The sequence below is a fragment of the Natator depressus genome, chromosome 26, assembly GCF_965152275.1.
Source record: "Natator depressus isolate rNatDep1 chromosome 26, rNatDep2.hap1, whole genome shotgun sequence".
Classification (NCBI taxonomy): domain Eukaryota; kingdom Metazoa; phylum Chordata; order Testudines; family Cheloniidae; genus Natator; species Natator depressus.
The window spans coordinates 7892580-7914778 of NC_134259.1; the positions used below are offsets into that span (position 1 = coordinate 7892580).

General features: G+C 44.0%; 1 long non-coding RNA gene across 1 annotated transcript; it reads left to right on the plus strand.

Moving 5' to 3' along the window:
- Positions 1 to 773: 773 nt before the first annotated feature.
- Positions 774 to 9494, plus strand: LOC141978192 (uncharacterized). The gene is made up of 4 exons (XR_012636347.1): positions 774 to 814; positions 2546 to 2828; positions 8997 to 9228; positions 9339 to 9494. It is a non-coding gene; the product is annotated as an uncharacterized LOC141978192 (long non-coding RNA).
- Positions 9495 to 22199: the final 12705 nt, after the last annotated feature.

Here is a 22199-nt window from a genome sequence, read left to right on the forward strand (position 1 = left end):
GACTATTAGCACTTGTGGGATTTAACCTGCGTCCTCACTGCAAAATGGGCAGGTTATCAACCTGAGTGAAAGCAGCGTCTGGGTTTTAGCGTATAGTCCCAGGATGGGCCAGCTAGGCTGGGTTGAAAGCACTACTAAATTCCGATCAGAGGGTTTTGTGCATTGACAGGAGCTGGGTTGGAGCAACACCAAAGTAAGAGCTCAGTTTAACTCTGCAGAGAAGATGTATCCTAACTCAACCTGCTAACTGTAGCTAAAACTCATACTGGTTTGTCTTCACTAGGATTTGCGCTCAGGCTACCTTCTGGTGAGAACTCACCTTTCTTTGTAGGTCTTGGATGCTTTCTCTCAGAGAAATTAAGGACCAGATTTTCAAAAATGGTCCGTAGCCAGCAGCCCATGTGAGAACATCGTCTAATGGGAGGAAAATTGGCTGTTTCCTCATTTCAGGCAACTGGGAATGACAAATGGTTTAATTTATAGTACTTCCTAACCTTAAACTACAGATTGGTCAACTTCCTAGTGATCGATTTGCTGTATTTGCTGTATGATTTGATGTTGTTTTTTTAAGTGTCCATATTAGGTTGGATTTTCCTGGCTCTGGTCTGCGTGGTCCCTGAAATGAAGTGTTTGCAAGAAACCCAGTTGAATAGATTATGGTGGAATTAAAAATCCTGTTCTCTTTTTCTTTTTCCTTTCTGGCATTCCTGAGCATAGAATAGGTCATTTCTACACGGAAGATCCAGTAAAGTCTACAACTGTAGGACATCAACGGAGAAGGAGGGAAAAGAGACACTGGTGTTTTTTCTTCAAGGTAGGTGAGGAATGGAAGTTAGACGATGTCTCATTTGTTTCACCTTATCTCGCTCTACTCTTGAGTTTGATTCCACCCCTTTCCCAACTTTATAAAAGCACCCTAAGCATCATTAAGGATGCAGGGCCAATGGAGCTACACTGATTTACACCAGTTGAGGATCTGGCTCAATAACTCCAGAAATGAAAGGACCCAGTTTCAGCCCATTTCGTCTTGGAAGCAACAGACTTTCATCGGTAAATGTCGATTTCACTGTACACACAAACTGACAAAAATATATTTCTATCAGTAATCGAAATATACAGATAGGTGAAGAAAAATGCTCCTTGACAGCTTATTAGAGTTTGATTTAAGGATATTTACTTTGTATATTTTGATGAGCTAAAGGGGATGAAGTAGCCGTGGGGAGTAGAGTGTCCTGTAGTAAACCTAGAACCCAGGAAGAGAATATAGAGAGGCTTGGTAGGAAGGAGCCCAGGGAAATGGCAAAGGGATGGGGACTGAGTACCTGGACTGTGGTTAGAGGATCCCTGGGCTGGAACCTGGAGTCGTGATGGGCCTGGGTTCACGTACCAGCCACTGGTAATGGGACAGAGTCCTGAGCAGGGGGGCTGAACACTGCCTGGAGTTGTTCTGTTGGACTTTGTCACCCCCGAAGAGGTAGACTAAATGATGACCTGGCCAGAGGGCCAAGTTACCAGAAGAAAGACCATTGCAGAGTGAGCAACGAGCAGCGAGGGAGGTACCTTCCCAGACCTAGATGCAAGGAGGTGCACCAGCGGTGAGTGGCAATCCCATTACAACCCTCTTGAATGGGATTTAAGGGTACCTAGATCTAGGGTTGCCCCCCTCCTTACTGACACATGTGAAATTAAACTGCAGTAACTATCAAGCACAAAGACAGGTTTCCGAGTAACAGCCGTGTTAGTCTGTATTTGCAAAAAGAAAAGGAGTACTTGTGGCACCTTAGAGACTAACCAATTTATTCCAGCATAAGCTTTCGTGAGCTATAGCTCACGAAAGCTTATGCTGGAATAAATTGGTTAGTCTCTAAGGTGCCACAAGTACTCCTTTTCTTTTATCAAGCACAAAGTAATATATAACTCTGAGGCAGGTCCTCCTGGAGATTACCTGGTTATAAACAGGGAGAGCCACAAAAGGGGATGGGGAGAAAAGAGAGAGCAGATGGTCTTATGGTTAAGGCACTGGACTGGGACTCAGGAGGCCTGGTTCAACTGCGGGCTCTGCAATTTGGACAAGCCACATGTGGCCTGGTTTTTGAAAGAACTCAGGGTCAGCTTTTCAAGTGCTCAGCACCCACAGTTAGGGCCCGGCCTGCAAAAGAGCTCTGCTCCTATTTAGACACTTCTATAAGGGCCAAATTTTCTGAAGCAGCCAGCACCCAACGTGCACTAAATAGGTGGAGCTCTTTGGAAACTCTGGCCCTTAATTTCTCGGGACCTCAGTTCCTCCTGTCCACCCTTTATCAGTGTTGTCTCCTTAGATTCTGAGGTCTTTGGAACAGGAGCTGTCTGGTACTGTGTGTTTGTACAACACCAAGCACAATGAGGCCGTGGTCACAGTTGTGGCTTTCTGCTGCTCCTGTAATGCACATCATAATAACAGAGAGAAAGCCAGGTCCTCAGGATATTTTCTTGTCATAAATCCTTGCGAAATCTTCACGGACAGGCTAAAAATGTCACATCTGTTGTTTTCCTTATTTCTCGTCAGCCTTGTGATTTATGCGGGACCTCCAGGAATGACCCACATCCTGAGGCGTTTACTCATTCCTAGCCCAACTTTCTATCTGGCCGGGTGCCTGAGAGCAAAAATCTTTCTGTAATATAAAGAACGGGACATAACCGAGAGGAAGGCTGATCTCGACGGAGCCTGCAAACGCCTGAGCTTGACGATTGGTAACCACGGCAACAGGGCCTCCTTTGAAATAATTGCTTGCTACAGATCCCCATTTTGTGCGGAGAACTGGTCAGCATTAAAAATTGGAGAAGACAAGGTAAGATCGATGAGGCAAGCAAAGGCATCAGCCTGGCCTATCAGAACTGACTGCCACCCAGCTGAGTAAATTAAAGCGGGCGCTGCCCGGGGGAGCAGCGTTAAATGGTGGTTTGACGATGCCCAGCAAATGGCTAAGCAGGCTGCTGCAGCTCCTCAACTTTTTGGTTGAAGAAAAGAAAGGTTTAGCAACCCAAAGTGCCCATGTGAGAGTGAAACACGTGCTGCTCTCGTGTGAATCCACTGGAGTTACTCCAGATTTACGTTGTTGTAATGGCAAGCAGAATCCATCCCAAGGCCTTTGCCGTAGGGAAAACTGCTTCAGGCTCTGATTCTGGGTTGCTCTGCTTGGCATGGGAACAATGGGGAGGGGTTTTTATAAACCACCTTGTGCTCCCCGTGTTCTGGAGAAGGTTGGGGTCCTGCCGTGCCCATGGTGTAAATTAGATCAGCCTTAGGGCTGCTATAATTTACACTCTGCTCCCCATGCACCCTTAGCACAGTGCTCTGGCTACATTCCCCTTTGTCCCCCTCAAATGTCCCCTTCCTCTGATCGTCCCAGCCCATCCCTGACACGACCCTTATACTGAGTGGGGAAGAAGTCTTGCGCTGGCTTTATATGGGGCAGTGAGGCCCATTGCATTGGGGTAATTCCTGAGGTGCATCTCCAGTGGCTTTCTGACCCCTTTGTACTGCTGGAGAGGAGCGTCGAGGCCAATCACAACTGAGAAGTGGACCGATAGAATTTAACATCCACAGTCTTTTTGATGGTGTTTTTAAACCAGCCCCCTGAATTTTACAACAGGGGGTCAGTTCTGGAAGTCCAGCTCAAGTGCCGATTTCTCCACAGTAAAAGAACATTTCTTTTGGAAGGGTCAGATTCTGACACGGAGCATTTGTGTTGAGGAACACCTCCCAGGGCGCTTGTCAACAGGACTACGAGCGTGATGGGTACCGCTCATCGTCAAGCCTTTTACTCATAGAAACTGGAAATAACCTCTGGGAATATGAAAGGAGACCAGGTTTAGTTTTGATCTCCCCTTACACCCGTTTAACTCCCTTGATCTCACTGCGGTCACTCCTGATTTTCACCACTCTCAGGGCTTGTCTATATGCAGAGTTGCACCGGTTTAACTTAAGATGTGATTTGTAAACTGATCTAGTTAAACCGGTGCCAGATACTCCTGGGCCGGCATTAGGGAAAATGGCGCCCGAGACAAACTTGTATTTTGGTGCCCCTGACCCCCGCTGCCTCCTTGGGCTTCCCGCCCATCCTCCCTGGCCACGGCTGCCCCCCTTCTACCCCACTGCCCTGAGCTCCCTTCCGTGGCCTCACACCCAGGCCCACCCCTCTCCTTGACTCCTAACCACAGCGTCCCCCTGACCACAGCGCCCTGGGCGGCCTGCCCTGTTGTGGGCACTTAACCTGGGCTTAAACCAGGCTCATGTCAATTTAAGCCAGTTAAGCTGAACGGCAGTGAGCCCCTCTTAAACCAGAATAAGAACTTCTACACAGGGGTTTTCAGTGGTTTAACTAAACCAGTGCAGAGGTGCGGGTAGACAGCCCCTAGGAAAGAGGAGAACCAGGCCCCAGGGTTTCTTTAAGAAGGCGGTGTTTCACGCCCTCTGAGGAGCAGCCATGCCACGTTCTGTTGCCATTACTATAGCAACTTGCTACCTCCTGATTTAGTTATGAATGGTGATAGGAGCAGCCTCAGTGCAGGCTCCAGCTGACACCCTGTTGCTTCAAACATGCTTGAGGATTGCTTTCTTTTTAACCCGCCAGAGACTTGTGTGTTCCAGCTGAGGCATCTCTGCGTGGGCTTGCGTTGCTCTCTCTGTTACAGCGTACGTTGCGCAGAGGAGGCAAATCAGGGCCAGTTTTCAATACAAACCTATGCTGGGGAGAAAAAGGGGTTGTGCATTTTTGGGAGCTTGCTGTTCACAGCATTGATCCTCCAGGATCAGTGGGAATTGAGGGCGTTTAGCACCTCACAGGATCAGGCCTGGCGAGCTGGCTGTGGCTTATCGGTAGCAGTAGTAAAATGTCCCTGCTGGATTTTCTGCCGCCGTGGACCTTTGCCTTATGCTGCTGAAAGACACCGTAAACCAGGGGTGAATCTATTTAATCTATCTATTTTGGAGTGGCAGTTCAGTATTATTAGCCCCATTTAATAAATGAGGAAACTGAATCACGCAGACGAGAAGTGACTCCCCCAAGGTCAAAGGGAACCTTTGTCAGAGCTGGGATAAGAACACGGGGGGTTGAGTTCCTGGCACTGGGCAAGACCACTATAATTTTGATGATTATGGTAGTGCCCAGAGGCCCCAGCCAAGATCAGGGCATCATTGTGCTAGGTGCAGTACACAGTTCCCTGTACTGAAAAGCTTACAATCTAAATAGAGAAGACAGACCAAGGGTGGGAGAAGGAGTATTGTTATCCCCATTTTACAGATGGAGAACTGAGACCCAGAGAAATTAAATCACTCGTATTAGGGTGCACAGAAAGCCTGTTGCTGAGTCAGGAACTGAACCTAGATCTCCGGAGTTCTTTGACCTTAACCTTTTCTCTCCAATGAGAATGGTAACACTTCCCTTGCAATGTAAAAGATCCCAGCAGTCTGTTCTCTCTGTGAGCATCCATGCTGTGTGACCAAGAGGCTTGATTTCCCTACGCAGCCCCAGGTCCTGGTAAGATGACATTCTGGATTTGCCCTGGGGGTAGGTGCCCTTCTTGTAGTGTCAATTTTGCTGTGCCTGGTTAGAGTTCTAAGGCCTCAATACGCTGCTGGCTCACCAGCTCAATCCCCCTCCGAGTCGCGAGCTCCTCTGATGAGGGATGTGATTTAAATTCATTGCTCCTCAGAACTGACTGGTCTTTCATCCATCTGAGGATGATACGTACACCTAGTACACTGAGTTTGAGACTCTAACCGTTTACTGTAACATTAACAGTCCTCAGAGCCAGTTTTCAAGAGGATAATTGCTTAATTATGTGTAATGCAAGGAGCCTTCAGGTCACTTCATTTCATAATTAAATATTTCATGGGCCTTTAATCCCAGTATCTCAAGGCATTTTACAATCCTGAATGAATTAATCCTTACAACCCACCCCTGAGAGATAGGGGAGTATCATCCTCGTTTTACAGATGGGAAAACTGAGGCACAAACAGGTGAAGTGACTTGCCAAAGGTCACAAAGTGTATCAGTGGCAGAGTCAGGAGTAGGACCGAGGAGTCCTGATTCTCACTTCCCTACTGCTGCCCCAAGACAATGCACCTTCCCTTCCTAATCAGATTTTGGGCTGTGGGGAAGAAGGGGAAAGAGATCTGAGCTTAAGTGAGAGAACTACTCTGGGCCCAACCCTACAGATTATTACCTAAACAATCCTTACACAAATATTCCCATTGACTTCAGTGGGATTGCTAATATGTGTGCAGCTTGCAGTATCAGATCCTGTGCCAGAGTGTTACATTTACGCCCATTAGCAAAGCAAATAGAAAAATTGCAGAGCAGCTGGTGCACGTCGTACTTTAATACTAACTTGTCTGTTTCTGTTAGGAAAAGAAAATGGTGACCAATTAGCGGGTGGCTTCGCCCCCCCCCCGCCCCCCCGCAAGCCTTTGGATAAAAGCTACCCAGATGGGAAGCTAAGTACGCTACAGAATTGAATGGACCCGGGAAGTTCTCCATTGTGTTCTGGGGCTCAGTCCTGCAAGATGCTGAGCACTGTAGCACCCTGATAGAGCAAACAGCTTAAGTACGTGCTTAACTTTTATGAGCTCAGTCGTCCCATTGTTTTCACTATTCACACGCTTAAATGCTTTGCGTATTCCAGGCTGCCTGTTTGCCGTTAGAGCCAGAGATCATGCAGGGGGAATTGATTTACCATCAGTTGCTTTTCCCGCTTCAATTTTAATGTTGACGCTCCTGAAGAATAAAGTGATTTCTTGCTTAGGGTTTCACGGTCAGATTTGGACAACTAATGCGCACTCTCTGCAACGGGAATTTTTTTTTCACAGTTACCCAGCACAGCTAGATACTGCTGTGATGTTAGCTGTACTGAGATCCTCAGTAGATTAAAAAAAGCTTCCATGGCCTCTGGTGTGTTTAAACCCCACGTCAATTAAACCGGCTCACAGCAAGGCCTTGTCTATCTTGGGGTCCATAGCTGTTTCAGCGCAAACCCCTTGTGTAGTCCCTGTCTAACCCAGTGCTCCAAGCAGGTGCCAAACACATACATTTCAGGTATAGCTACTTATTAACTATAGAAATATATTGAGGCTTGTAGCAAACTTTGTATTATCTACACTTGAAATGTATATGTCTGGACAGCGCCTTCCACACTAGGACCCTGATTCATGGTTGCAGCCCCTGTGTGCTACCATAATAATAAACTGCAATTTCAGTTAGTACAGTGGGCCTGATTCTGCTCTCACACTGGCTTTAAACAACAGTAACCCTGAGTTACTCTTGGTTTAGATTGGTGTAAGCCAGGGCAGGATTACAGCTACCAACTTCTTCACTTCCTGTCCTCAGCTTTTGTGCAGCGTTGCTGTGTGCCATTAAAACAGCTGCTGTGTTCTGCCCCAGAGGTGGCCACATTTCACTGGTGGGTAAAGTGGCCCTGTATGTATAAAGCATGCTTGCTCGTTAGCATGGCTTCTCACCATATCTCCTGGCCAGAAAACCCCTTCTGCATCCCCCTGGCTGCTACAATCTGTCTCCCTAATTTAGGCATTACAGTGGGGTCTTGTCCTTCTGCTGGATGAGATTTTCTGTAATGACTAGCACAGCCATGCAGCAGCCAGCTGGATCCAGGCAATAGCTGTAAAGCGCTTTGAGATCCTTCTGGTCATCGGGTGCTATGTAATCATAAGGTATTAGTATTCTAACCCAAGTGCTGGAAGAGTTTCCACTGCAGAGCTGATAGGGGGAGAGATTTGGTGCTGAGTTCATGAGTTAATTCTCCGGAAGCTCTGGGAAGCACATAGATTTATAAAACAAAAGGTCATAATGTGGTTTAATGAGATTAGATGTATTCAATAAGCAGAGCATGAAGGCATTGGTTCAAGTTTAACCTTAGCTAAAAAGCACCCAGGGCTAATGGGTTTTATGAAGCAACGCAGACTGGTCTGATTTTTTTCCTTCTGCATTGTAGGGTTAGGAGGTGGTATTTTAGTTTAATACTTCTCAGTCTGCCAGGTCAAGCTTGGCATTTCAGAACTGTGACAACCTTGTCTTCCTCCTCTATTCTATCATAGTCTTTCCTCGGCACTTATATTCCCAGGGAGAGGGGTCTAGTAGCTAAATCGCTGCAGTAGGACTCAGGAGAGCGGAGTTTTATTTCTGACTCTGCTATAGATTCCATCTATGACTTTGAGCAGACCATTTAATCTCTCTCTGTGTAAATTCCTCATCCGTAGAAGAGGCTAATAATACTTCCTTTGTCTGCATTGCCTACTCAGGCTGTGAGGCCAAGATTTTCAAAAATAACAAGTGATTTTGGGTGCCCAGCTTGAGGTACCTTTAAGGGCCTGAATGGACTGAGTATAGCTTCTGGAAATCAGGCCCCTTGAAAGCTTTCTCAAGTTGGGCACCAAAATCTCTTGACGCTTCTGAAAATCTTGGCATAAGATTTAGGAATCTGCTTTGGGGCAGAGATCGTCTCTTATGATGTGTTTGCACGGCCCCTAAGGAGGCCCCAATCTGAGTTAATAACTGATGAATTATAATAAAACTGAATATATTGAGAAGCTTTCAGCCTGACTCTGTCTCATTTGTGCTAGTTTTACACCAGTGTAACTCGACCGACTTCCATGGAGTTACACCTGACTCTTGCTGGTGGATTTGTAATCAGAATCGGGCCCTTTGTCTGTGAAGAAGGGTGGAGCCAGGAAAAGACAGATTACTGAACCCTTACACTCCTTGGTGAACACTTACTCATGGGACTCATTGGCTATTTCTGAAAGTGCTCATCTCATGTGTGGGAGGATTGGACAATCTAACTCTGTCTTCAATAACATTCTAGCCAAGGGATGCATTCTTTTCTGAAGAATTGTCTCTGGTTTTCATTTCCATTCCCTAAATAAAGGATGACAATCTGTTTACCTTTGCCAGTGGATTCAAAACCTTTCACCTTCTCTCGCTCTCTCTCTCTCTCTCCAGGAATTCCTCAGATGAACAATGAGGGGAAAAAATGGACCCAGAGCTGTTTTGCTACATGCCCATCATTCCAAGGCCATGGCTCTGTTTGTTAGCCAAGTTTAAAATACCCATCAAGGCCATCATAGACAGTAGAGCCACTCAGGTGAAGCTGCTTAATGCAGCTTAAAGATAAGGTCCTCTCGTAACCAACGAACAAACCAGATAAACAGAGCATAAACACGTTCCATTGCAGGTGAGTTTCTGAGTACGATGCAACTTTTTGTGACGAGTTGTATCCAAAAATGCTTTGCTGTGTGAAATATTTCCACTGGAGAGAGAAAAAAATCTTTATTTTTGATACAGGCAAAAGACTTGACAAGACAGAGAGAATCAGGGAGGCTGCTCTAATTGGCCAGAGGTGCAAAGGAGAAGGGTCTTGCACCAAGAGTTGGTGGATTTCTTTCTCGCTTGATACATTCAGTCATAACATCCTTCAAGTTTCCAGGCTTCTTTTTTCCCCCCTTGAGATCTGATCCTGGTGAATTTGTGCTGATTTCATTGAAATGTTTCACTCAGGGAAAAAAAAAAAAAAAAAAAAAAACCTACAAAAAATCTGAAAAAATAAAAAGGTTTTGTTCAAAATGATCTGATTTGATTTTTTGCTTCAAAATGACTTTTTTTTTCTTTTGAAATTTCTTTGTTTCTTTAAAAAAAACATTTTAAAAGAAGCTCAAAATCAAAATGAAATGTTTGGTTTCACCTGAAATGATTTTTTTTTTCCAGAATTGCAGGTAAACCAAAAAATCAATTATTCACACATCTGTAATTAAAACAAATATCTCTGATATCACAAATGTATTTTTGAATCTTTATTTTCAGTTGTAGGGTAAGAACTTACCATCCACAGAAAATCCATCGGTTTAGCATAGCAGTGTATTCCCAGGGAAGCTTTATTATGATTGGAGCTAGTAGCATTCTAGATGAAGAGATTTGGTGAGATCTGCCTTTTTATGCCCACTTTCTGCTAACGAGATGCACTGTAATTCCCTTGAGGCGTTACTTTGCATTTGTGTTTCTTAAAGGGGCAGTCAGTTACAATCTCAGGAATTCATGGGGTTTCAGGGCTAGCAGGGACAGCAGAGTTCTGAAACTCTTCCATAGCAAGATTATAAAATGTTCCCAATTTGTGTAGGCCATTCAGGAGGGTTGCTGGGGTTGAAGCATCAGGTTTAAGCTTTGAATGGGAGCTGATGAGGGGAAGATTAAGGCAGAAGGGTGGGGAAAAGTGGAGGGAGAGAGAAGATGGGAGGTATAAGAGTAGAGATTTAGATGAGGATCTCACCTTTAGGCCCTGATTCAGCAAGTCACTTAAGTATTTGCTTCACTTTAAGCATGTGTGTAGTCCCATTAATTTAAGCCTGTGCTTCAGTACTTTGCTGAATTAGAGCCTTTAATAGCAACTTCCTCTCAAAGTGCTTTATGTACTGATTTGCGGACTAACCTGAAGTTCACCTCCATGACAACTGAAATGCAGCCCCTTCTGGTGTGGAACGGAGCTGCTGTTTGACATTGCACACCAAACATTCAGCGATCTTTCAGACAAGTGGAAAAGAATACCATATACAGGGAAGATCTGAGGTTGACATAACGTATTTACTTGAATTGAAATTTGACTGGTATGGTAGGGGTTAACACCCCGGCCCTTGTGAAAATGTCAAGGGCCTATTTAATGACCCAAATGCAGTCAATACTTTTGTTTGAAGTCTCATCTCAAAGGCAGAATCTGGGGTGAAGGAGCTTGCACTGTTGCCGTTCATGCTTTACCATTGCGGGGATAGATGAAAGAATTTAGACTCCAGAGACGGTAGTGTGGCACTTTTCACAAACATTCATTTATTTTTTAAAGAATCATTTTGAAGGGTGAGATTTTGAAAGGGCAGTTAGATTTCCAACTCCCATCCAAAGTCAGTGGGAATCAGGTGCCTAATTTCCATTTGTGCCTTTGGAAAATCTATTCCTAAATGTCTAAATATTTGCCCTACTGGCTGTGGGCAAGATGGCACAACGTAGCTTTTAGGCAATCTGTTTTCATGGACTAAAACTCATTGGCAACAAACCCTGACTGGCAGAAATTCACCAAGACAGGTTTACGTGAGTCGAGGTTGCCGAGGACAAAAACCATAAAGGAAAACAAGGGTAAGCAAGAAAAAATGGAGCAGGAAAATAAATGAGCTTTGGGCATTTGAATAGACTTAACTCATTTGCCCAAAGACTTTCTTTTGGTCTTTAATGTTTTCAAATGACCATCATTCTCTTTTGGAGTGCTCAGTATCAGGAGAGGCTGTCAAACAGTTCAGCAATTATCATATCCCAAAGGGAAGCTAGCTAATGATTTCTCTGGCTACAGCTTGGTCTTTCAGTTTTCATGCTATGCCAGAATAGTTCCCATTTAATCAAGCGTTTTAGGGTTTGGTTCTTGATGTTAGTGTATGATTTTGAAGTGTAGTGAAAGCTATCCACTTCCTCCTCTTGATACTTCGCCATTGCCCCATAACATGAGAATTATGAGGTAGCTTGATTACATCAGTGGTAACTAAATTGATAACCAATAAAAGAAAATAGTTCTTCCCATAGCAGGTGCTCAGGTAGTAACATTCATAGGCTGTTACAGAACTGCATTAAAAAAGTGGATAATTCCAACGGCTGCAAAATGTTTGTTTGCGGAGATGGGTTCGAATCAGAACCTTGAATGTGATCACCCGCAAACTTTGGGGAAGTTTGGATTTGGATGTGGCTTTAGAGCCAAGCTTTGTGGCTCTGCTCTTCTCGAAGCATCATTTAAAATGGAGCAATCAAATCTCAATCTTCATCTTCACAGGGGTCAGAAAGAAATCCCCCCCCCCTCCAAATTCAGCAAGAATATGTGTACTATAAGAATAAGTGTACTATAGATTCTTTTACCTGACGGGCACTGCCCAAATCCCAATATTGCTTTAATGGTGTAAATATTTGGTGTAAATAATGGTGTAAACCTAGGATAAATCTGTATTCCTGTGGCTAATAAATTAATCGGGGATGAAATCTTCCATTGAAGACGATGGAAGTTTTGCTATTGGCTTCAACGGGGCCAGTGTTTCACCTCAGATGTCCAAAGAAATCGGGCATGCAACTGTGCATGAATTTGAATGGCTTTTTGTGCTTGCAATGCACAAATTAAGCACTTACATGCACAAGTGCCTAATTTTCATGTTTGGTTGCAAATTAAGCATGAATTGCACCCCTAAAATCTTTGAATATCTGGAGTCCTATCCTCAGCTGGTGCAAATCAGCATAGCTTCACTGAAGTTAATGAAACCTCAGTTTACCCCGGCTAAGGATTTGACCTCTGCTTCATCATATTAATCCTTCTGTCTTTTGCAAATATACAGGAAGAAATGTATGTTTCATGGAATTTTGCCTTCACAAACATACATATTTGAGGGGTGACAAAGTCCTATGTTGCATGATAAATTTAGCATACATTGAAGATATTAATAATTAATTTTTTAATAATGAAAGCTCCAGCTTTTGAGGCAGTCTCTGTCATTTGCTTTTAATAATGGCGACATAGGCAGAATGTTCTGCTTTAATTTCTGTCTGAGTTCTTAATCTTTAAACAGTGAACCAAATGACGTATTTGGGGCAAGGGTCTCACCTAAAGGTTGCAGGGGAGTTAAAGTAACTTAAAGCTTGTATTGCATTGCATTGCATTATTAATTCAAATAAAGTTTGATCGTTCAGCTGCACAGTACACATGTAGGTACTTATGGAAAGGGAATTTAATAAAGCAGAAATTACACTTCTATTGTTTTGTGCTTGAGAAGTCAGGCGGGTTGTTGCAATCTCGTGAAATGTAGGATCTGAAATATGTAGGATCATGGTATTAGCTAGATGCAACATGGTCTAGAAGAATGAGTGCACAGTTGTATGTCCTGAGTTTTCTTGAGACAGTGTGGTCTACTGCATAGGGCACTGGCCTGTCAGGAGGCCCCAAGTTCTAAACCCCACTCTGCCACAACCTACTGTGTGGCTAGGAGCAAGTCAATTTTCCTGTTTCCCCATCTATATATCTTAGCGTTATACTCTGACCAATCACGATAGTATCCAATACCTCCGTGTAGAAGTAATAGCAAAATCCCTAGTGGGCTTTGTGCAGCCCTTTGTGTGTCTTGTCTATTTAGACGGTAAACTCGGGGCAGGGACTGTATCTTGCTCTCTGTACAATCCTTAGCTCAGTGGGGCCCTCATCTCAGTTAGGGCCTTAGGCACTACCATAATATTTATAGTATAAACCTACCTCTGCCACCGACTCACTCTGTAGCCTAGGGCAAGTTACGTGACCTTTCTCCCTCACCTTCCCCATCTATGATACGGAGATAACGCTATTTATCTTTAAAGAGAGTTGAAAAATATTGGCTAAAAATTCTTTCGATGCAGTTTTCGTTCCCTAAATTATTCAGCAAATATTTCCCCTTCCATTATTAAAGCAAGTCTATTAGTTCATTGACTAACGTCAGTGGACGAATGTATTCAGTTAAGTTTCTTGTTGATTGGCAAATAAATTATTGGCAAATAACTGTTCACATTTTTTTTTGTTAGCTCTGCTAACCCTGTTCACAGCAATATTGCAAGGGTTAATTAATGTTCATGAAACACTTTGAACATGGGAAGTGCTGCATAAATGCTAAAGGCTGTTACAGCCTGACTCTAATCTCACTTACTCATCTGTGTAACTCAAATGGGACCAGTTCTTTACTCAAAGCCGGTTTTACATTTGTGTAACTCCATTTACTTTAAAGGCATTTCATCTGTTGACACCAAGGTTAAATTTGATTCATTGACTGCTATAGAATTACTCCTAATTTACATCACTATACGTGAAATCCAAGTCCGGGCCCAAAGGTATTTAGGTGCCCAAAGATGCAGAAAGGCACCTAGTGGAATTTTCAAAAGGCCTTAGGCACCTAACACATTTCAATAAGTCTGATGAGTTGTCTACACTTGCAACATCTACATCATCACAGCTGTAGCGCTTCCGCGCAGACGCTACCTATGTCGATGGGAGAGGTTCTCCTGTCAGCATCGATAATCCACCTCCTTGAGAGGTGGTAGCGAGGTTCTTCTGCTGACCTAGTGCTGTCTACACTAGGGGTTAGGTCAGTTTAACTACATCGCTCAGGGCTGTGGATTTTTCACACCCCTGAGTGACATAACTATGCCAGTGTAAATTCCCAGTGTAGACCAGCCCTTATGCTCCTAAACACCAGATTTTCAAAGGTATTTGGGCACGCAACTTCTATTGATTTCAATGTGAACTAAGCTTCTAAACACTGACCCTCAGTGCCTAAGGGCTTGTCTACATGGACAATTAATTCACAGCAAGCTGGGGTGTGAATCTACCCCACACTAGCCTGCCGCGCTCTAACCATTTGTGTGGATCCTGCTGACGCACATTAATAGTTTGTTAATGTGCTTTGATCAAAGAGGACTAGATCAAAATACATTGACAAACTGTTGAGGTACGACAGTCAATCTGCGGCAGGCTAGTGTGGGGTAGATTCACACCCCATCTTGCTGTGAGCTAACTAAAGTAGACAAAGCTTTAAAATAACTTAGGAGCCTAAGTGCCATTTTCATTAGTAATTAAGGACGTCTGAAAAATTTACCCTTACCTTTTAAGTATGTGCTTAAATTTCCTATTCAGGAACTGAATTGTGTCGAAGTCCATGGGACTTAAACACGTGCTTAAAATTGAGCATGTACTTAAATGCTTTCCTAATAGACATGCCTTTCTGGATCGTGGTATCTGTACTTCTTCATGAACTCGGTAAACTGATTAGTTGCTCTAAATATTCCAGAGTATTGGTTGCTAGTCTGTATCTGTTTTCCCCTATTAAATATGAATAAATAATACATACAAGTAAAATTGTATCAAAGATAAATGGTGTAAGGAACCACACAGGCGCAGGTTTAAATATGCTGTGCTGTTAGATGGATCTGAACTCGAAAATGACTTTCAAACAAAAGTGAACTCTGGAGAAGTTGGATTCTAGATCCAGACTCAGCTGTTTGGCTGTTCTGTGGGGGGCTAGAATGTGAACAAGGAATATGAGCAACAGAGTGCTCTGGAGCAGTTCAGATTAGGCTCTGAACTCCATACTTGGGACTGATCTCTGGTTCTAAGTATCACTGTGCTTCACCTCAGAAGGGCTGGGGCTAACTTTTGTTTTGGATGGATTTGCATGAGTCTGAGTTTCAGGCAGGAACAAAAATTCCCTCATAAAAAACTGATGGAAGCTCACCTGCTTTCACATCAGAATCATGTGAAGGATAGGTCCATCAATGGCTATTAGCCAGGATGGGTAGGGATGGTGTCCCTAGCCTCTGTTTGTCAGAAGCTGGGAATGGGCGACAGGGGATGGATCACTTGATGGTTACCTGTTCTGATCATTCCCTCTCGGGTACTTGGCATTGGCCACTGTCGGAAGACAGGATACTGGGCTAGATGGACCTTTGGTCTGACCCAGTATTGCTGTTCTTAAGTAAAACCATTAATTTTACATTACTTTGATTCAAAATCCTAGACTGGCACCAGGCTTGCTCTAGGACCTGCCATCATAATCCAGGAACCTGCTGACGAACCTAGGCTGAACTTAGTTGGCAAGGAAATCTAAAACCAGGTGAGTACTTTGCAGTTTGGGGGTTAGTCTGACCATTTTGCACAGCCTTAGGTGTAAGCATTGCCCTGTTTTCACATAATGCAAGTGGGGGAAATTTGGTCCACTTTCATGATTTGAATGGACAACAGAAGAGTTTGTGTCTATTAATTACTGTAGTTGTTTGATGAAACACCCGTTTTGCCTCCATGGTTAATGGGATATGGTAACAGGTTGATGTGTGTATGTGATATTGCACATTGATTTGTAAGCACGGCCTCATATTCTTGATGCAAATGCCACTCGGTGACGAGTCACGTGGTTTGACCTGTATCACGTGGTATTTAAAATATGCATGTTGAAACTTGTTTTACACGTGCTACAATGGGGGTAATAAAAAGCTTGACACTTCCACTTGCAGCAGATTAATTGATGGTGGTGCTTATGGAGCTCCTGTGTTAAGTGCAGGAAATACCACAAATATGGGTAAAAGGATAATGCTGTGGTACGGTAAATGTTAAGATTTATTGTCCCTCACTGTGCATACATGATTGGGTCAGATCTTCACCTGGGGTAAATCAGTGGAGCTAAATTGATTTGCTCCAGTTGAGGATCTGTGCCCATAATCTCGAGGGGCCAGACTGTGAACTTCTTACTTACACTGAGGAGTGCCTTAATCCTGGAATAGTCCTATTGAAATCAATAGGATCCTCTGAGGAGAAAGGTAATATGAGTAAGTGTATCAGAATTTGACACTATGTGAATTAGACTTAGTGAGCCTGATTCTGAGCTCACACCAGTTTTACAAAGCTGTGCCACTGACATCACTCTCTCTTTACAGTGGTATGAGAACAGACTCGGGTCCATCGTACTTCCAAGCATACATGCTGGTTTATTTGTAACTGATAGGGAATCTGCATATTGGCGCACTGGTTTCGGTCCAGGTGAACATCACATTGTATCTCTATGACAGTTTTGCAATTTTTCAGGGAGTTACTGTTTGTTTGTTTTGTTTGTTTGCCATTTCCTTTTCTTCTTCTTTTTACAAACAACTGTCCGTTTGTGAGGCAAAAGGAGAGTGATATGGAGGCACAGAGAATATACCAAAGCTTATGCAGGTAAAAGATATAAACGGATATACAGTATATACATGATGAGGGGATAACAACACTCCATAGCTACTCTGGTCATAGAAAGTCAAGCTGATGTTTGGTGCAATAAATCCCTTTGCACACAAAGAGCAGGCATCATTCACTGTTCTGGGCTTGCGGGTCTAGGGAGGCATTGCTGAAGATACCACAGCTGCTAGGTGATCCAACAGTCAAAAGTGTATTCTTCTCGCACACCTGAGAGTTTGACCTTTCCTCCCACAATCCTCCTGTGGACAGAGGAGGTCTCCTGGGAGGCTCTGAAATCCTTCCAAGGCTGGGATTTCTGAGATCCAAGATAGGTCCCCACCTGCGCGACAGCCAACATCTTGACCAACATTGGACACTCAACTGAGGACATCCAGAGCATGAGTCTCTACAGCTTGAGGCAAAGAACCAGGTTCTCATACCAAGAGCTGGACAAGACCCATAGCCTCACTGGACTGGATGCTGAGGACATGTATGTCATCCACTGGCCACTAGGGTACAATTGTGTCTAACATAATTGGGTGCTGCACAAGGGTGGATGTGATGCATGACAGTAAATGTGCTAGAGACAGTAAATGTGTGCTCAGGCTGGGGAGGCGGGTGTTTAAAGGCCAGAAGAAGGAGTGTGAGAAAGATTTCTTTCATGATTTGGTCCCCACCAAATATGGGTTGTAATTGTTTGATGAAACTCCCATACCATCATTTTGTCCAAACCATGGAAACAGCCATGGGTTCTAGGATGGCTCCCCAATATGCCAACCTCTTCATGGGCCACCTTGAGGGAAAATTTATGGGAAAATGTGCCACAAAACCAACTATATACCTGAGATACATTGATGATATTTTCATCCTCTGGACGGAAGACCTAAGATCCCTCATAGATTTCTACCACAACTTCAACAACTACTAACTGTCCATCAAACTCTCTCTAGAATGCTCCCACACCAGCATCAACTTCCTCAACACCATGATTAGCTTAAATGATGGAACTCCACAAACAATGATACACAAGAAACCCACCGATCACCATATTTACCTTCACAGATCCAATAATCGCCCCAGACACACACACAAATCTGTTATCTACAGCTACACGCTCAGCTACCACAGATTTTGCTCGAAAGAGAAAGTCTGGGATACATACCTAAACACACTTAAAACCACCTTCGCTAAACAAGCACGCTCCACCAGAGAGAAGCAGATTGCATCATGGAACAGTCCACCCAAATACCCTAGAAGAACCTGCTTCAATAGAGAAAAAAACAACAACCCAACCCTGACCACAGATGCTTTGTTATCACCTACCACTTCACACTGGAACACATACAGGGTCTCATTAAACTATTACAACCCATATTTGATGGGGATCACATCTTGAAAGAGATCTTTCCTGAACCCCACTCTTCTAGCCTTCAAAACCCGCACTCACCCATCAGGAGCAAGCTCCCCACAGACCTAGACATACAAACTCAAAGCGGCATCGGACCCTGTTAGAACAACCTATGCAAAACCTGCAGACATATTTCCACTGTTATGATGATCAATACCTCCCACAACACACCTTTCAAGATTCATGGGTCCTACACATGCTTATCACAACATGGGGTACCAGTACCTCATCCAGTGAATCAAAATGCCCCAATAACAACTAGGTGGGTGAAACCAGACAATCACTGTGCTCTCAAATGAACTCACACAGAAAAATGATAAGAAAAACATCATATCATCTCTGGGCGAACACTTTTCATTAAGCGATTGCTTCATAGCTGATCTTTCAATGCTTGTCCTCAAAGGAGATGTGCACAATATCATCAAAAGGTGACCTTGGGACCTTAAATTGCTAGACACTGAAAGCCATGGGTATAACAGCGACGCTGGTCTTATGGCTCATTACAACAATTTGTGACACACCACATTGCCTACGACCCTTAATGGCCCACTTCAAACCCTTTGTGCTTAACTATATAACCCCCATTTCCCCACTTCATTTCAAGTGACTACCTCCCACGTCTTCTGCTTCACAATCTGTCCCAACTTGTGTTTAGTTCAGACACTCTGTTTTCTTCCTCAGACCTGAAGAAGACTCTTTGTCGCTCAAAAGCTTGTATCTTCCACCAACAGAAATTGGTCCAATAAAAGTACTACCACACCCAACTTGTCTCTGTAATATCCTCGGACCAACACAGCTACCACAGCACTGCAAACAGTAAATGTGCTAAGCATGTGTGCGAATACCAAGCTCGGACGCGCTTAGACCTGTTGGCTTACATTGAGCTGCCTAACTTGAATTAAGCACAGTCGATTTAACTGTGAAATGCAGACAAAACCTCTGAGGTCCATGACTGGTCTTCATCTTCAGCAAGACATCCTCCGATTCCCTGCCTTTGCTCCGTCACTACCTTCCATTTTTTCTGTTGTGTAAACATGAAAACAAACCGGCAAGCGGCATTTGATCTGCTGACATTTATGTTTATAGCTCTCTGATCTGTAGTGAATGAATGTGAAAGAGACTTAGGTTGATGAGTGCACTTTCTATAAAGGAAGAAATTAACGGAGTAGCAATAAAACTATGGAGTTACATAGGTTTACTAAAGAATTACAATACAAACTTACAAAAACGAAGAAGATAAAGTGACTGTAATTGATCATTTTTAAAGGCCTGACTCTTGGTTGATTTCACAGGTCATAACAAAACCTCAAAAAAATTACACCCCATTTTCCAATATAAATAAAATGATCATAAATTGACAAAATTGTAAACCAAAGGTGCCAGAAATAACCAAACTGAAGAATATCACCATATAGACTTGGATTTTCAAAGGAAGTGTCATGCCAGCACCCTTAGGATCCTTTGAAGATCACACCCATAGCTCCCCAAAGCCAGTCATGGGGAGTTATTCTATTGAATGGGCTCTGATACCCTGTGCTTGATAAAGGAGGCATTGGTTATGCCTGACTAGCTGATGTATGGAGAGTGCTGCTCAAGAAACATTGAGGTCAGATCAACCTTTGTTTATAGGCTGGTGGGGGAAAGAGGTTACAGAGGTGATGGCTGGGCCACTCGAGGGTAGCTAGAGTTTTGTAATCTTCCAGTCTGATTTCAGACCATGACGGAAGAGTGCATGATGAATCTGAGACAGGTCTCCACGTTGTTTTGTTAGTTACCTAGGGAACCTTTTGATCATGAGGTTACATCAGGCCTGAGAGCATAGACTGATGGATCTAGAATCGGGTTGCTTCAGAGGGGTTCTGTAATTTCTTTTGTGTGGATGGAATCCTGCAGGATTAAATTTTATTGCCTCTGTGGTTCAGTATACATGTGAAACCAGAAAGTTAGATACTTGATAGGGCACTGCATCCTTTCCAAATCTTGGTAAGCATCTCATAATTCTCATAAATCACCAGTCACCACGGTACCTAAACACAGCACAGCAATTAAAGTCCATGCTGAACGTGCCCAGAAGTGTCATACAGATGCGGAAAGACGATGGAGTTACTTGTGGAAAAGGGGAACTGGCTGTGGGACGCTGCTTGATCTGTGATTGCGCTATGCATTGTTGGCATTTGCCGTGGTGAGGCAGAATGGGGCCATTTCTGAGCATGAGAACAGTGTGGAAGCCTTGGGAGTAGGAGTAGCCTTGATCAGCTCTGAAACACTGGGAAGTTGTGAACTTTTCTTCAAGACCCAGGTCTCTTCCCAGCCCTCCATGCCTTCATGACCCCCTAGGCTGGGTTATGGAATTTCAGTCTATTGAGATGTTTCTTTGGTGGCCATCACTGTGGTACCCAAGCGCCTTCCAGGGATGCGTTAAGCAATGAATGAGCTTTATTTTGGGGTATCCCTGAAAACCATGACTTACATTGCAGCAACTGCAGAATGTGTCAGTACAATTGCTCCGTGATGTTAACAGGCTGAAGACTCTGTCAGTGCTCTCTGAGGCTGGTAGTGACTGCCTATTCAGCAGTGGTTTGGCTATTAATATTTATAAAGCTTAAATAATACAGGATTTAGTTTACCTGATAGACCATATGTTGCCCTGAGTCCCATAAGGGCACCTGAGATTGGCCTGGCTACAGCCCAGGGCCATCCCCAGATACAATCTTGGGAGGAAAAGGAGGAGTCGGGTTTATTCCCTTGAGGACCTGTGTCTCTGGACTGTTCTCCCCCTCATCAGTCACCAGAGCACATCGCCATCATCCTTCAGGGCAACACTCCAGGCTTACTTCTTTCCTTTTTAGTTGAATCTTTTATAACGGGGTTGTGCATTTATTTTATGCCTTCTCTTGCGTCTGACCTTGGCGTTACTTGGGCACTTTGCCTTATTAGTGACAATATATTGATTCTTTTAAAAAAATGTGTTTCTCACTAAGGTGCCTGCTACCCTTTTGGGCACAGTTGCCTCTAAATTAACATTTAATGTATGCATATACATAGATGCATATTAATGAATAATGCATAGCAATGAATAGCTTAGCAACTGAGTTTGGTTCAGAACAATATTGAATGTGGATTTAGCCTTAATACAGATTAGCATTATTAACGACATCTGATGATGGTTACAGCTACATTAAACCTATTGTGTGTTGTACCACTTACCTTTGTGATAGAAATATCTCTCCTCCCCTCTCCCGCCCCACGTACACAGACTCACAGTGCAGTCGGCTGCAATCAATCATTGAGAAATTATCAGGGCAACATTTTTTCTCTCTCCAGACCTTTGAACGGTTCATTTAGATATGAAAAATGATGGAATAAGATTTTTTTTTTTACATCTGTTCACCTTCTCTTGGGAGGCTAGGCATGGGAGCCAAGGACTTCAGTGTGTTACAAGGGGGTGTGTGTGTGTGGACTGTAACCCAGCAGCTAATGCAACGCCCTTAAATAATAAAAGGGTGGAGGGATGGATGGAAGCATTGCAATATGGACATGATCATCTTGCCGGCTCCCATCGTACCTGCCTGGGGCTGATCCCCCCCTCCCTCTCCCCCTAACAATAGCAGCCGCATCTCTTCTGAGTCATGCAGAGGGCAGGCTGGTGCTGAAGGGACAGCGCCTGGAAAGCCGCGCTGGGCAAACCCCCAAGATGAGCAGGGCTGGGCGACTCCCTTTTATCGGGGCGAGCAGCTGATCCGCGGGGCTGGGGTGTCTCCCACCCCGCTCCAAGCTCCCAACGCAGGGGCTCTGCTAGGAGCTGGGAGGGGAGGGTTTATCGCGCGCGCTCTCTAGCCTTGAACCTTAATTTAAATTAAATCTCAACAGCCATTTAGTGCCTCCCCTCTGCCCCCCCCCTTTTAGGAGTGAGATCTGGGGTGGGGGTCTGGCACTGCTGGGTGCTTCCCTGTCTTGCAAGGTCACTAATTCCGGAGGTAAGTCCTGATTAATGGGCAAATTT